This window comes from Podarcis filfolensis (assembly GCF_964270895.1).
Source record: "Podarcis filfolensis genome assembly, chromosome: 3".
Classification (NCBI taxonomy): Eukaryota; Metazoa; Chordata; class Lepidosauria; order Squamata; family Lacertidae; genus Podarcis; species Podarcis filfolensis.
Window position 1 is genome coordinate 9,446,010 of NC_139606.1, and position 13,574 is coordinate 9,459,583.

Consider the following 13,574-nt stretch of genomic DNA (forward strand, 5'->3'; position numbering starts at 1 on the left):
ACTTTAAATTTCTTCCAATCTTCTTCCACCGACTCTTCTCCCTGGTCTCGGATTCTGCCAGTCATTTCCGCCAGTTCCATGTAGTCCATCACCTTCATCTGCCATTCTTCCCGGGTGGGTAGATCTTGTGTCTTCCAGTACTTTGCAATAAGTATTCTTGCTGCTGTTGTAGCATACATAAAGAAAGTTCTATCCTTCTTTGGCACCAATTGGCTGACCATGCCCAGGAGAAAGGCCTCTGGTTTCTTCAGGAAGGTATATTTAAATACCTTTTTCATTTCATTATAGATCATTTTTTCTTGCAAATGGCGGCGCGCATAGACGCTGCGGCTTAGTGCTCTCCCTTAGCGTTTTGTTTTGTTTTTATTATTTTTACTTGGTCCGAGTATGTCTGACCGGGCAAGAAAGATTTACAGCAGGCAGGAACTTCTGAAGGTCGGATTACAGTGTGAACAAGCTGTAAGAGCTGATTATTTTCGCCTAGATAACGTTCCGGTGGGAGTAGCCAGGCCGCCGGGCTCTCCATGGATTACTATGCCTCCAGGGAGGAGGCGAAGGCGGCGTAGAGACAGGAGGCAAAGGCGGGGTTGTCGGGCTGGCGTCCTGGTAAGATTACAGAGGAGTCCATCTAAACCACCACTCCCCAGCATATTTCTTGCCAATGTGAGATCTCTTGCCAACAAGATGGATGAATTGAGGTTGCAGGCAGCAAAGAACAGCCTTGTAAAAGATTGCTGCGTTTTATTTGTCATTGAGACATGGCTTCAACCGTCCATACCAGACACAGCTATTCAGTTGGAAGGCTGGGTGGTACATCGTCATGACCGAGGCATGGACTTCGGAAAAACTAGAGGAGGGGGGCTGTGCGTATATGTGAACAAATGCTGGTCCAATAATTCTAAGACTGTGGGCAGTCACTGTTCACCGGATTTGGAATATGTGGCTGTTAAATGTAGACCAGCCTATCTCCCTAGGGAGTTTACAGCTGTTATGTTAACTGGTGTGTACGTGCCACCAGATGCCAATGCCAACTTGGCTTTGGGACGCCTGCAGAGCCTTATCAGCAGCCAGCAAGACAAGTATCCTGAAGCTGTGCACATCATTGCGGGAGACTTCAACCATGTAGAACTTAAAACAGTGCTCCCAACGCTCTATCAGCATGTGAAATGTCCCACAAGAGGGGACAAGACACTAGATAAAGTTTATTCGAATGTAAATCACGGCTATAGGGCTTTACAGCTGCCACACTTGGGCCAGTCCGACCATATGTCTTTGTTCCTGGTACCAGCATATATCCCACTCAGGAAACGGGCTCCCACAATATTAAAATCTGTTAAAATCTGGCCTGAAGGTGCTATTCACCAGCTGCAGGACTGTTTTGAGAGAACTAATTGGGATATTTTCGATCGTTCAGACCTGGAGGAGCACACGGCGGCAGTTCTGTGCTATATCAATCACTGCACAGACACTGTCACAGTAAACAAATCCATCCGGTTTTATCCCAATCAGAAACCCTGGATGAATAGAGAGGTCCAGGGCCTGTTGCGGGAAAGGAACAGGGCTTTCAGGTCAGGCGAGGTGCAGCTTTACAGTGTGGCAAGAGCAAACTTGAAGAGGGGTATTCGACAGGCAAAACGGGATTATAGGCTGAGGATTGAGGATAATTTAAGGAGCAACAACACAAGACAGATGTGGCAGGGGATTCAGCACATTACCAACTACAAACCTAACCTTGGTGCTGTCGACGGTGACCCTTTGCTGGCGGAGGAGCTTAACCTCTTCTTTGCTCGCTTCGAGAAGGAGCCACCTGAGACGCCGGTATTACAGCCACCAGCCCTTAGGGGCCCCTCATTCACGGTAGAGGAGCATGAGGTGAGAAAGGTATTGAGGATGGTGAATCCGAGGAAGGCGGCTGGACCTGATGGCATCACTGGAAAGGTGTTGAAGGGCTGTGCGGATCAGCTGGCGAGGGTCTTTACTAAGATCTTCAACAAGTCCTTACACCAGTCTATTGTCCCACCCTGCCTGAAGTCGTCAACTATTGTCCCTCTGCCCAAAAAATCCACAATCAGTAGTTTGAACGACTACAGACCAGTTGCACTGACTCCAATCATCATGAAGTGTTTTGAGAAACTGGTGCGCCGTCATATTATTTCCTGTCTTCCATCAACTTTTGACAACTACCAGTTTGCATACAGGGCAAATAGATCCACAGAGGACGCTATCACCACCACTCTCCATGCTGCTCTGTCCCATCTGGAGCAGCCGGGGAGTTATGTGAGGCTGCTGTTTGTGGATTTTAGCTCAGCTTTTAACACTATTCTCCCCCATAGACTGGTGTCCAAGCTAGAGGCGATTGGACTCTCCAACTCCACCTGTCTCTGGGTTTTGGATTTTTTGTCAGAACGTTCTCAGAGGGTTAGAGTAGGGTCACATATGTCCACAGCCCTTAGCCTTAACACCGGCTCACCACAGGGTTGTGTGTTGAGTCCCCTGCTCTATGCTCTCTATACGTATGACTGTACAGCCATCTATTCCAGCAACAAAATCATCAAGTTTGCTGATGACACTACGGTGGTAGGGCTCATTTCAGGAGGGGATGAGTCCGCCTATCGGGACGAGGTGGAGCGGCTCTGTGTTTGGTGTGGAGAGAACAATCTGGCTCTTAATACGGCTAAGACCAAGGAATTAGTGGTGGATTACAGGAAAAAAAAGGCGGACATTCAGCCCTTGCATATCAATGGGGAACGGGTGGAGAGGGTGGCGGAATTCAGGTTTTTGGGAGTAACTATCGATCAGGGCATGACTTGGAGCGCAAATACCACTGCTCTGGTGAAGAAGGCCCAGCAGAGAATTTATTTCCTCAGACTTTTAAAGAAGAACAATCTGAGTGAGAGACTGCTGGTGTCCTTCTACCGAGGCTCCATAGAGAGCATTCTTACATACTGTATTTGTGCTTGGTTCTCCAGTTGTACAGCTAGGGAGAGGAAGGTGCTCCAGAAGGTCATAACCACAGCACAAAGGATTATTGGTCAACCTCTCCCATCCTTGGAAGAATTGTACGGTTCCCGTTGTCTTAGGAAAGCAAACAACATCCTGCAGGATTCATCTCACCCGGGATACAGTCTGTTTGCACTACTGCCGTCTGGCAGGAGATATAGAAACATCAAGTCAAGGACAAATAGACTGAAAAACAGTTTCTACCTGAGAGCTGTGGCCCTTTTGAATGCTGTAACTCGATAGTGTGACTTGGGAGATTGATGGGTGTGGGTGTGGGTGTGGCTGGAATGTGGTTTGTGGGTTGTTGTTGTTGTTTTGCTTTTGTTGTTTTTAAGGGATGGCATCCAATTTCGTTGCACTTGTGCAATGTTGCACGTGTGTAATGACAATAAAGAATCTATCTATCTATCTATCTATCTATCATCTCCCAGAAAGTCTTAATCCTTGGACATGTCCACCAAAGGTGAAAGAATGTACCTTCAGTCTCTTTACATTTCCAACATTTATTATCGGGCAAATGATAAATTTTTGCGAGCTTGACTGGTGTCATGTACCACCTGTAGATCATTTTCATTATATTCTCTCTTAAGGCATTACATACCGTAAACTTCATACCTGTGATCCATAACTGTTCCCAGTCAGCCATCATAATATTATGTCCAACATCTTGTGCCCATTTAATCATAGCTGATTTCACCGTTTCATTCTGAGTGTTCCATTTCAACAGCAAGTTATACATTCTTGACAAGTTCTTAATTTTGGGATCTAACAGTTCTGTTTCAAATTTTGATTTTTCCACCTGGAAGCCAATTTTTTTGTCCAAATTATATGCCTCCATTATTTGGTAATAATGGAGCCAGTCTCGCATTCTATTTTTTAGTTTTTCAAAACTCTGTAGTTTTAATCTATCTCCCTCTTGTTCCAAAATTTCCCAATATTTCGGCCATTTGGCCTCCATATTGAGCTTTTTCTGAGCCTTCACTTCCATTGGTGACAACCACCTTGGGGTTTTATTTTCAAGCAAGTCCTTATATCTTATCCAGACATTAAACAGTGCTTTCCTGACAATATGGTTTTTAAACGCTTTATGTGCTTTGACCTTATCATACCACAAATATGCATGCCACCCAAATACATTGTTAAAAACTTCTAAGTCCAGCACATCAGTGTTTTCAAGAAGCAGCCATTCTCTCAGCCAGCAAAAAAGCTGCTGATTCATAATAAAGTTTAAAGTCTGGCAGGGCAAATCCACCTCTTTCTTTAGCATCAGTTAATATCTTAAATTTTATTCGAGGCTTCTTGCCCTGCCAGACAAATCTAGAAATATCTCTCTGCCACTTCTTGAAACAATCCATTTTATCCAAAATTTGCAATGTTTGAAACAAAAACAGCATCCTTGGCAATACATTCATTTTTATCACAGCAATTCAGCCTAACAATGATAGCTTCAGGTTTGACCATATTTCTAAATCCTTTTTCACTTCCATCCAACATTTTTCATAGTTATCCTTAAATAAATTCACATTCTTGGCAGTCATATTAACCCCTAGGTATTTCACTTTCTTAACCAGTGTTAATCCTGTCTCCTTCTGAAACCTCTCTCTCTTAGTCACTGTTAGATTTTTCTCTAAAACCTTAGTTTTCTCAGTATGCATTTCTTATCTTCCCTATTACATTTCAAACGCATAACCAATATCTCCATCTTTTTCTACTTTGTAACACTTCGTATATTTCTCCTTACAAAACTTCTTGTAGTCCTACTAGCGTTGCTCTTCAAATAATTCATATACTTCTTTCAATCTTCTGTAAATCTCTGGTCCCACAGGTTTTGAATCCTTCCTGTCATTTTGTCCAATTCTGCATAGTCCATTAATTTCGTCTGCCATTCTTCTTTCGTCAGAATTTCTTCTTGTTTCCATTTCTGAGCTAACAATAATCTTGCCGCAGTTGTTGCATATAAAAACAATTTAACATCTTGCCTATTAATGTCCTGACCTATAATACCAAGTAAAAATGCTTCTGGTTTTTCTGGTTTTCCTAGCCCAGTACAGTGGTACCTCAGGTTACGAACTTAATTCGTTCTGGAAGTCTGTTCTTAACCCGAAGCATTCTTAACCCGAGGCATGCATTACCTACATAGGCCTCCCGCGGCCCCGGAAGCGGATTGCGTTCGTATCCCGGGGCAAAGTTCGCACCTACTTCTGGGTTTGTGGAGTTCATAACCCGAAGCGTTCGTAAGCAGGACTGTTCGTAACCCGAGGTACCACTGTACTCTAACAGCTTTAGCACACTGGAGAATCCCAGTCTTGGCTCACTGCACACCTTGGGCTTGCCAGCTTTGCTACTGCCTATATGCCATAAACTTTGAAAAGAGTTTCTGGATTTTCTCACATGCTGTAATTTGTTCCCCAGCCATAAAAGTTGAAAGAATTTGATGTCTTTTTATCTTCATCTTTTATTGATATTGATTTCTTCCTAAATTTACTTATTTTGAAAGCTAGGCTGGGCTAAGCTGGACCGACATTCTGGTCAACCCTGCTTAAATTGTTTATCATTTATACTTTGCTGGATCCCACTTTCAATTAAAGTACGCTGCATTAACATTCAGATGCTACTTTGCTTGGCAGATCCCAGCAGCCGCGTCCTGAGGGGTTGTGTCCATCATAAAGAAATATATTCCTGCCACTCACTAGTCAAAACTGTGAGCATTTTATTCCTCTTTCAATTAATCAAACAGTTCCAGCTGGGAAACTGGGAGCAAAATCTTTAAAGCAGATCTGGTTTATTGGAGCAGATTGTGTTCCGAGCTGTTGTTCAATGAAAGCAGCCAGATTTCCCTTTTATGCAGATTTTTTTTTGTGAGTGTTGAAAAATAAAATAAAATGCTAGTTCGGTGCCTACTCACATTTATCTTCTACCACAAACATTTTTCATTCTGAACCCTAACGACAAAATGTTATATAGCAAAGAACCGTCTTACCCATAGTCTGAATAATGGCCCCTTGGCTTATTAATAAAAGATAATGAGGTAGATATTTCTAATAGGATAGCTTTTTTTAAAGAACAATTTAAGCAAACAGGGGCTTTTCATCTTGCAGCTAATGTTCATTCAGACTTTCAAGTCTTTTGAGTCATGGGATATCTCCACATAGCTGCTATTGTCCCGGTGGGATCCAGTCACATACTTTCAAATTCAGGTTGCATTGTGATGGGAGATATCCTGCTTCCTGTGGTCACAGTAGCCAACCAGATGCCTGTGGGAAACTAGCAAGCAGGATTTGAGCACAAAGAACACTCATCCAGAGAGCCAGTGTGGTGTAGTGGTTAAGAGCGGTAGACTCGTAATCTGGTGAACCGGGTTCGCTTCCCCGCTCCTCCACATGCAGCTGATGGGTGACCTTGGGCCAGTCACACTTCTCTGAAGTCTCTCAGCCTCACTCACCTCACAGAGTGTTTGTTGTGGGGGAGGAAGGGAAAGGAGAGTGTTAGCCGCTTTGAGACTCCTTTGGGTAGTGATAAAGCGGGATATCAAATCCAAACTCCTCCTCCTCCTCCTCCTCCTCCTCCTCCTCCTCCTCCTCTTCTTCTTCTTCTTCTTCTTCTTCTTCTTCTTCTTCTTCTTCTTCTTCATCATCCCTGCTGCAGCTTCCAGCAACTGGCATTCAGAATTGTTCCTTCCTTCCTTCCTTCCTTCCTTCCTTCCTTCCTTCCTTCCTTATACCCCACCCATCTGACCGGGCTTCCCCAGCCACTCTGGGCAGCTCCCAACAGAATATTTAAAACATGATAAAACATCAAACATTAAAAACTTCCCTAAAGAGGGCTGCCTCCAGGTGCCTTCTAAAAGTCAGATTGTTGTTTATCTCCTTGACATCTGATGGGAGGGCGTTCCACAGGGCGGGCGCCACTATCGAGAAGGCCCTCTGCCTGGTTCCCTGTAACCTCACTTCTCGAAGTGAGGGAACCTCCAGAATACCCTCAGAGTTGGACCTCAGTGTCCAGGCAGAATGATGGGGTGGAAACTCTCCTTCAGGTATACTGCCTGAGGGTATAGGTCTGTGGTAGAGCGTTTGACTGCAAAAGCATTACTGCCTCCAGCCGTGGAGGCAGAGCATAGCCATCATGACTAGTAGCCATTGATAGGCTTCTTCACCATGAATTTCTCCAATTGGCTTTTAAAGCCATCCAGGTTGGTGGCCAAAGCTGTCTTCCTGTGGGAGCGTGCTCCAGAGTTTAACTGTGTGAAGAACTACTTTCTTTTATCTGTCCCGAATCTTCCAGCATTAGAGGACCACAAGTTCTCGTGTGAGAACACTCACTTTGGCTAAACACCATCTAACCATACAGTCAGAATGGATGCTCGCTAAATAGCCAACGCCATCTAATTACCCACAAACAGATCAGGATGAATGCTCAATAAACAGGTCATCTGGAAACGCTCTTGGGATACATACAACCTACAAGAACGTTGTTCCTGTTGTGTCCCTTGCTTCGGCTAATTAGTCAGAACATCATAGGGTGGAATAGGCCAACTGGTTTTATGCGCAGATGTTCCCCACCCCCAATTAATGCAGCTGTCTCGTTGTGTAGATGCTTTTGAAGACATCACCTGTAGTGTCTGCAAAAGACCAAGAGAGCATTTTGCAGGGCGGCCAGGTATGAATCCCAAGGTGGAAAAAGACAGGCGATCAAGAAGATATGCGTTTTGAAGAAACCCTTTATTGAGGAGAAATGTTAGTGTTTCTTAATAAAAAGTGCTCAGGAAAGGTTTTCTGCCACTATTCATCTCCCGTTGACATGCTTCTGCACAACCTCAAATGCTATTTTTTGTAGCATGTCCACCTTGTCTTCATAAGTCACACTAACAATACCTCCTCTTCTAGACTGTGTCACTTGTGAATGCTGCTGCAAAATGGGGGTGGCAACGCTATCAGATTGACTATACATCGATGTAGCTTTGTCATTCAGTAGTAAGAGATGCAAAACATAACCGAAGCACCCTCTGTGAAAAATGACCTTGGGGTAAGCAATCTGCATCTGGCAAGATTGGCAGCCTGGTGGAAGCAGAAAAAAGGATTGTGATAAGATAAACATATTAGATAAGGAAGGATTAAGTAGAGCCCAGTTGCCCATCAACTTCAAGGTCACCTTGGCATTGCCCAAGATCCGTTAATGGTCCAATCCACAAATCCGAATAAGGACTGAGCACTGTACTTCATCACATTCGACTCATCCTTCGCGCCACGCCATCTGCTTGTTGATGAAGCCCCTGCACTGTGGGACACAGGTGGCGCTGTGGGTTAAACCACAAGGCCTAGGGCTTGCCAATCAGAAGGTCGGCGGTTCGAATCCCCACAATGGGATGAGCTCCCGTTGCTCACTCCCAGCTCCTGCCAACCTAGCAGTTCAAAAGCACGTCAAAGTGCAAGTAGATAAATAGGTACCATTCCAGCGGGAAGGTAAACTGTGTTTCCGTGCCAGAAGCAGTTTGGCCACATGACCTGGAAGCTGTACGCCGGCTCCCTCAGCCAATAAAGCGAGATGAGCTCCGCAACCCCAGAGTTGGCCACGACTGGACCTAATGGTCAGGGGTCCCTTTATCTTTTTAAGCCTCTGCACTAGGTTTTTTTTAAAAAATGGTAATTGACCCCTGGACAGTTAAGTCCAGTTAAAGGCGACTATGGGGTGCGGCGCTCATCTTGCTTTCAGGTCGAGGGAGCCGGCCTTTGTCTACAGACAGCTTTTCCAGGTCATGTGGCCAGCATGACTAAACCGCTTCTGGCGCAACGGAACACCGTGACAGAAATCAGAGCGCACAAAAATGACGTTTACCTTCCCACCGCAGCGGTACTTATTAATCTATTTGCACTGGCGTGCTTTCAAACTGCTAGGTTGGCAGGAGCTGGGACAGAGCTTACCCCGTTGTGCAGCTTTGAACCACTGACCTTCTGATCAGCAAGCCCAAGAGGCTCAGTGGTTTAGACCACAGCGCCACCCGCTCCCAGCCTCTGCACTAAAGGAACCGAGGCCCAATATGTCTGCAATGACTCTCCTCTTTGTTTCACATGTAACACATGTTTATTTCATGTGTTATCCCTCTGCCATCCTGGACAAACAATACAACAGTGTGCCGTACGGACTCTGCATATGTGGGCAGAAGACATATTGCACTATTTACTATATTGCCCACTATACACTGGACCCAGGAGGCGATTTCTCACCTTACCGTTCATACAGGAAAGATGTCCTTTCCCGGCAGAGAAGATCCTGTGGCTTCTTAGTGATGTAAACTTTTCAGTGACTCACAAAGTCGCCCTTTTTGCTCCAGTGGTCAAAAAGATCAGAAATAAGACCCTGGACTATACAGGGTTGAACTGTAAGGGAGATGAAGATCTAAATGGAGACTTTTATTTGTGACATGGCATCCCTTTACATGTCCTTTTTTTCATTCAGATTTGTCATGGCCAATGGCTAGCACAATAAAGCTATTTGGATTGAAGCTATTGTGGTTATTTGGGCATGGTTGGTGGGGATGTTTGAGAGTGAGGGTTGTATGTGGAAGTTTGCTGAGGATGACCTTGGGAAATGTTACTGAGGCAAATGTGGCTGCCTTTGTTTATTTCCTAATTATGTTTTATATGAGGAATGTTTATTGTGCTTTTGCATTTGATTTGAATTTGTAATGTTGCGAGGGGTATGTTTGAGATAAAATTTTGTTTTCCTATAATTTATCCAGCTTTACAACTGGATCTTTATTGCATTTTGCATTTATATTTATGTTGTATTTTGATATTCTGTAATGTACTATTTGATGTTTTGAGATTATTATATTTAATATAAAGCAGGACAGAAATATTTTCAATCAATCAATCACTGGTGTAAACATTATCTCATTTTTAAAAAAAATAATATTTATTAAAGTTTCAAAGGTTACAGAAAGAAAAAGTGAAAAACACCATATTAAACAAAAACAATACAACACATCACAATAAGGGGGGGGAAAAGAACGAGAAAAAGAAAAAAAAAAGAAAAAGAAAATCCATTAAAAAAAAACACACAGCAAATCTTCCCATAACTTATCTTTCATTAGCTTATTTCCTTGACCTCCTCACACCTCCCTTTTTTGTATTCTAGTTCGATTATCTGTTTCAGCAAATCCTTTCCATCTTTTCAAATTTTCGTCCTTGGTGTAAACATTATCTCAGAGGAAACTCTAGCAGTTTATTCCAAACAGAGTGTACACCACTCTGAAGACCCTGTGCTCTGAAGGAGTGATTGTCCTTCTACCATATGTGGTGGACATGTCCAGAGATCAGAAAGTTCTGGGACATGATCCATGAAGAAATAAAAAAGTTACTAAGAACTTCACATAGCAAAAGACCAGAAACGTACCTTTTGGGAATACAGTGGTACCTCGGGTTACATACGCTTCAGGTTACAGACTCCACTAACCCAGAAATAGTACCTTGGGTTAAGAACTTTGCTTCAGGATGAGAACAGAAATCGTGCTCCAGCGGCACAGCAGCAGCAGGAGGCCCCATTAGCTAAAGTGGTGCTTCAGGTTAAGAACAGTTTCAGGTTAAGAACGGACCTCCGGAACGAATTAAGTACGCAACCGAGGTACCACTCTATTGAATAGTGATATTTCTAGAGAAAATACTAAATTCTTTCTGTATGCGAGAATCCTGGTGGCCAAGTACTGAAAGGGTAACCAGGTACCAAACCAAAGAGGATTGGTTATGTAAATTATGTGAATATTTGGAACTGGCCAAATTGACGGATATAATAAGACTAAAGCCAAAGAATACAGTCAAAAAGGAAAGGAAGTGCTTGAATGATTATTTAGAACGACAAGGTCCTAATGTAAAAATTTGACTGTGTCTAGAATGACCTCGTGAATGGAAAAGGGGAAACATACATATATACATATCAAGATGAAAATAATACTGAAATAAAGCTAAAATATGAAATGTGAAAGGAAGTGTTGTGAGAGGGATGGAAGTCTATTATTACTATTATTTTGTAAAATAGTGTTTATTGTATTGAAATATACTTTTCTTTATTCTTTTACTGAAAATATACTTTTCTTTATTCTTTTATCCTGAAGCTGAGGCTCCAATACTTTGGCCACCTCACGAGAAGAGAAGACTCCCTGGAAAAGACCCTGATGTTGGGAAAGATGGAGCGCACAAGGAGAAGGGGATGACAGAGGACGAGATAGTTGGACAGTGTTCTCGAAGCTTCCAGCATGAGTTTGGCCAAACTGGGGGAGGCAGTGGAAGACAGGAGTGCCTGGTGTGCTCTGGTCCATGGGGTCACGAAGAGTTGGACACGACTAAATAACTAAACATATGGCAAAAAAGTGTATGCATTTCCAGGCACATTTTCCCCAATATTCGCAGTTGATGTGCAATTTTAACTAATGCATATATAACAACAACAACAACAGAGGAAAGTGGTGCAGTTCACTCTGTCATCTCCGAACTCTACTATCTCATTCATTTGCATGCGTAGATCTGATGTGAGTGGTGTTATATTGATGTCTTAACTCTTGCTCATGTTTATCAGACCTGTGAAATATTTGCCTTCTGGCATCACCCAATGCTCTCAACGACAGCATCTTTCATGAGGTTTTTCCCTTCTCCCTCTCGTTGTCTTCAAGCTGCAGTGCTACAGAAAACATCAAGCATTTCTTAGAAACAGCTCTCTGAGAGCGGTATTTGACCTTCTTGATTGACCTTGACTTTGACACATACTGTAGCAAAACAATGACCGGTGGGAAACTGAGCCTCTCACGGAGATTTCTTCTCCCCGCTCCAACAGTTCTGCAGGTTGCTCTCCTTATAGTAATTGCTTCGTATAAAAGCTGCATCTTGCTCTGTCAAAAAGAGCTCCGTCAATAAGATCCCTTCCTGTCGAAGAGAGACATTAGGAGAGAAGAATCGTCCAAGACACACAGAACCATCTGCCAAAAATAATTATATCACTATTCTATGTAGCCATATCAGGATGCCAGAAAGTTTGTTGTCATAGCATAGAAGTCACTAAGAGGACAACTCTGAAAAGAAGGAAGACAGGACATGTTTTCATCAGGCTTCTCGTGAGCTCCCAATCCAAGCTTTGTCGCTTTTGTACTCCTAAATGGGAATGCTGAATGAAATCTGAACTTAGAAATCTGAACGATTTTCTTCCATTTCTTACAGACCTAGGTGGCAAAAAAACCCTCATCCTGTTTATTGTGGATTGGCTGTGTTGCCTGCTGCTCAAGAAGATGCAGCCAATGAGATGCAGGCAATTTGTTTTAGAATGATTTCCAATTTGGGTGGTAAAGGTCTGGTGGCAGCGTGGATAGGAATCCTGTCATTGTGATGGTCAGTGTCGCAGAGTGATCCTAAGTCAGGGGTTATCAACCTTTTCCAGCCATGGGCTGGTCCACCGTCCCTCAGACCATGTGGTGGGCTGGACTATATTTTGAGGGGGGGGGGAATGAATTCCTATGCCCTACAAATAACCCATAGATGCATTTTAAATAAAAGGACACGTTCTACTCATGTAAAAACACCAGGCAGGCCCCACAAATAACCCAGAGATGCATTTTAAATAAAAGATCACATTCTACTCATGTAAAAACACACTGATTCCCAGACCATCCACGGGCCAGATTGAGAAGGCCATTGGGCCGCATCCAGCCCCTGGGCCTTAGGTTGCCGACCCCTGTCCTAAGTCATAGGAGCAAACTCATGGGGCCTCGGGAGCTTCGGCCCCCACAATAAAAAATTTGAGGGAGCTGGGCCCCCACAAAGTTGATGCGCATTCCCATTTAAATGGTATGTGCGCACTGCGTCATGTGATCAATTGCCTGGGCCCCCACAATATTTTTTTTTCAAGTTGGCACCCCTGTCCTAAGTGGAGGAGGGCAGTGAACTGGCAGGTTACCTGCCCTGTTGGCTTGAACTGGGAGACAGTGGAGGATTTTACCTTGGGGGGTGAAGTCAAACTGTTGGAAGGTTGCAGCACCTGTTGTGGCTGTAGAGACCGATACAGGAGTTGTTTCCTATAATGAAGCATGTTTTTTTTGCCTTGGCATGTTTCCATTTTGTAAGGGAAGTAAAACATCAGTGGGTGAGGAATGCTAGGTCCAAGCTGGCGTAGTTCATGAGCACAGTCAATGAAGGGGCCATTGATGGTCTTGTTCATGAGCCCAGACAATGAAGGGGCCATTGATGGTCTTGTTCATGAGCCCAGTCAATGAAGGGGCCATTGATGGTCTTGTACATGAGCCCAGTCAATGAAGGGGCCATTGATGGTCTTGTTCATGAGCCCAGTCAATGAAGGGGCCATTGATGGTCTTGTTCATGAGCCCAGTCAATGAAGGGGCCACTGATGGTCTTGTACATGAGCCCAGTCAATGAAGGGGCCATTGATGGTCTTGTTCATGAGCCCCGTCAATGAAGGGGACATTGATGGTCTTGTTCTCCAAGAAGTTTTCTAATTCTCCCCTTGAAGTTGTCCCAAGTTGGTTGCTTTCATTGCAACCCGTGGTTGTGAATTCTCTAGGTTCACTACACACAGTG